Consider the following 4,198-nt stretch of genomic DNA (forward strand, 5'->3'; position numbering starts at 1 on the left):
ACAGGGAAATGAGGAAAATATAAGAGTCAAAATATGTCATGTAAAGGTACAAATTTCCAATGATGAATCTCATCATAGTGTAGACCTAAATGTACCAATAAACTTAATTAAACAAAATCTCAGCTGGCCTATTTACTCAAATTTTTCCCAAAAAATGAAAGTAAAAAATCACCTAATATTTATCTTAACATACAGTCTTTAAAGTTGGCCTCATGGTTTTACAAACGTTTTGGGCTTTTGTTTTTGTTTTTTGCATCCTCACTCTATACTTCTTAAATAGGTAGTGGTTGTGTACTAATTTTTGAAATGAGAGTACAGCTAGAAAATATTTTAAAACTTATAAAACATACCTGGAACATCTTAGAAAGCTAGTAAAGCAAAAAGAAAAAAAGGTTTGGTTTTTTTTCTTTTTCCTATACACCAGCTTGGGGAAAACATCTCTCTACGATGGAATGTGACTGCTTCTATTCTTGACATCTGAACTTCATGCGCTGCGTACTTTTGCTCTGAACTTGGACCCTACTCTATGAGCCAGCATTCCACAATTAGCCTGAGAACCTGAGATGTTTTCCAACACTAGTTCCTCAAGTATAGAGGACACGCTGATTGTGAGGAATGAAATTTTTACTCAAGTAAACAGTCTTGGAAATGTCATAGGATGAACAGCAAAAGCAGAAAAAAATAATACTATAAATAACCTGAGAGGGAATTACCCGGGAAAGGACAGGAATGAGAACAGACATACCAATATTTTTATAAAACAAAATCAACTGAAAATGAGAATGTTATTAAAACATTAAAATTATATAGATTGTTTGTAATTTCCAACTTTTTGAAAGTGTTTGAAATTCCAGGTCAAATTTTGACTCAAGTGTGAATACTCCCAAGATAGAGCATATTTTAAAACTAAAAGCAACGTATTTTCTTGGTGTGACATTGCTGTGTAAAGGAAAAAGGCTCATTTAGGAATGGATAGAATTTTGACTGACAGTATTAACAAAACTTGAATTTTAAAAGAAAATATTTTCCTTTAAAATGATACACTTTCATTTATTCCAGAGATGCAAGGGTGGTTCAACATACGAAAGTCAGTGAATGCAATACATTATATTAACAAAGTCAAGGACAAAAACCATATGATCCTCTCAATAGATGCAGAAAAAGCATTTGATAAAATTCAACACCCATTCATGATAAAAACCCTGCAAAAAATTGGAATAGATGGTCTATACCTCAATTTAATAAAGGCTATTTATGAAAAACCATCAGCCAACATCATATTGAATGGCCAAAAACTGAAAACCTTCATGTTAAAATCAGGAACAAGACAAGGATGCCCACTATCGCCACTTCTCTTCAATATAGTTCTGGAAACATTAGCCACAGCAATTAGACAAGAGAAAGAAATTAAAGCAATAAAGATAGGAAAGGAAGAAGTTAAACTATCATTATTTGCTGATGATATGATACTCTACATTGAAGATCCAAAAAACTCCACCAAAAAACTTCTAGACTTAATTGACAGATTCAGTAAAGTATCTGGATACAAGGTGAATACCCAAAAATCAATAGCCTTTCTATACACAAATAACAGACAGACAGAAAGAGAAATAAGGGAAAAAATTCCTTTTACAATAGCATCCAAAAAAATGAAGTATCTAGGAATCAATCTAACAAAAGAAACAAAAGATCTCTACACTGAAAACTACAGCACTCTGAAAAAAGAAATCGAAGAGGATATAAAAAAATGGAAAGATATCCCCTGCTCCTGGGTAGGAAGAATCAACATAGTGAAAATGGCCATACTACCGAAACTGCTATATACATTCAATGCAATGCCAATTGAAATTCCAACACTATATTTCACAGAACTAGAAAAAAGAATCCAAAAATTCATTTGGAACCACAAGAGACCTAGAATAGCAAAAGCCATTATAGGCAACAGTCACATGGCACCAGGTGTAACAATTCCCAATTTGAAACTATACTACAAAGCCACTGTGATAAAATCAGCATGGTACTGGCAAAGAAATAGGCCTGAGGATCAATGGAACAGACTGGAAGACACAAAAACAAATGCAGATGTACTCAGCTACCTCATCTTCGACAAAGGAGCTCACCATCCTCAGTGGAGGAAAGATAGCCTCTTTAATAAATGGTGTTGGAAAAACTGGATATCAACCTGTCACAGATTAAAATTAGACCCTTATCTTTCGCCATGCACTAAATTAAAATCCAAATGGATTAAAGATCTAAATATTAAAACAGAAACATTAAACTTGCTGGAAAGTAAGTTAGGCAGAACTCTGGAAGACATTGGTATAGGAAAAGACTTTATGAACAAATCCTCAGTAGCACGGGAACTAGCAGAAAGAATCAACAACTGGGATCTCATCTTACTAAAAAGCTTCTGTACTTCAAAAGAAACCATTAGCAGAACTAAGAGACAATCTACAATGTGGGAAAAAATTTTTACCAGCTGTACCTCAGACAAAGGACTATTATCAAGGATATATAAAGAACTCAAAACAATCAGTCCCCCCAAATATAAAGACCCGATCCAAAAATGGGCATCCGAAATGAACAGACATTTCTCATACAAAGAAGTGAAAGCAGCAAGAAAATATATGAAAAAATGTTCCACATCACTGGTCATTCGAGAGATGCAGATGAAAACAACACTGAGATTCCACCTCACCCCACAAAGAATGGCTGCTATCAAGAAATCACACAATAACAAATGTTGGCGGGGTTGTGGGGAGAAAGGAACCCTCCTCCATTGTTGGTGGGAGTGCAGACTAGTGCAACCACTATGGAAATCAATATGGAGATACCTCAAAGAGCTTGGACTGGAGGTTCCATTTGACCCAGCCATCCCTCTGTTGGGTATCTTTCCAAGAGAACTAAAAGAATCATATCACAGAGAAGTATGTGCACCCATGTTTATAGCGGCACAGTTTGTAATAGCTAAATCTTGGAAACAACCTATTTGCCCATCCGTTGGAAACTGGATAAAGAAGTTGTGGTTTTTCTATAAAATGGAATATTACTCAGCCATAAAGAGCGAGAGAATAGATTCATTCATAGGAAAATGGATACATATTGAAGATATACTCCTAAGTGAAATAAATAAGTCCCACATGTGTAAATACCAAATAGTTTCCCTGGTGTGAATATTCTGCAACAATGCATAAGATTCTAATAAGATTACTGACATTTAGAAATGGGAGGAAAGGAGCTAAAGGTGTAGGGAAGGTGTGATACGTAGGGGAAGAACAAAAAGGGAAAAGAAAAAAATGTGAGAGAATGAAAAGATGAAAATAAAGTGTTTGTAGATGGGGAGGGGAGGAGGGGGTGAAGGGAGGGCAGAGGTAAGGGGAAAAAAATGAGAATCAAGACTTGCCATGTAAAGGTACATGATCCCAACAATGAATGTAACTGTACTGTATCCCTAAATGTACCAATAAACTCAATTAAAAAAAAATGATACACTTTCCTCATGTCTTTTTTAAAATGGAGAAAAATTATTATGCCATAAAAATCTTAAGGTGTAATTCAAGGAATATGAAGGGGCCCAAGCTCCTGCACACACTTGTGCATACAAGGCCACCCAAATGGAGGTGCTTACCCCACTCTACAGAGTGTTCCTGTGGATTCTTCTGGTCAGTCTACATCCCACCTAGGCAAATATATCCTGATTCTGTTGATCATACATTAGATTTTCGTGGCATGGAACTTCATATACATGAGCCTTATTTTGTATGTGCCAGTAGTTTATTATATATTTCTCAGTAATAGTTCTTTCTGTGATCATGCCACAATTCATACGTCATGAAGAAAGCTTCTTTAAACATCCTTGTCACCATATTTTGGGGACAAATATTTTCAGTTCTTCTCATAAATACTTGGTAGTAGAACTGTCTTAGGCAGTTTAACTTTACAGGAAATCACCAATAGTTACACAAAGTGATTATACCATTTTTACACACAGTGGTATATTAGAATTCTAATTGCCAAAAATCCTTAAAAATATTTGGTGGTGTTTTAAATTTTGTTTCTTCTAGAAGGAATAAAATGCCATGTCATTTGGTGTCTTGTATTTTACTCTCTTTTTCCTGTTAACTCTATTTGTTTTGTTTTGTTTTTTTGTTTGTTTTGTTTTTTTGAGACAGGGTCTCACTATGTAGTTGAGTCTGAC

The sequence above is a fragment of the Fukomys damarensis genome, unplaced genomic scaffold (assembly GCF_012274545.1).
Source record: "Fukomys damarensis isolate Sample0158 unplaced genomic scaffold, DMR_v1.0_HiC HiC_scaffold_38, whole genome shotgun sequence".
NCBI lineage: Eukaryota > Metazoa > Chordata > Mammalia > Rodentia > Bathyergidae > Fukomys > Fukomys damarensis.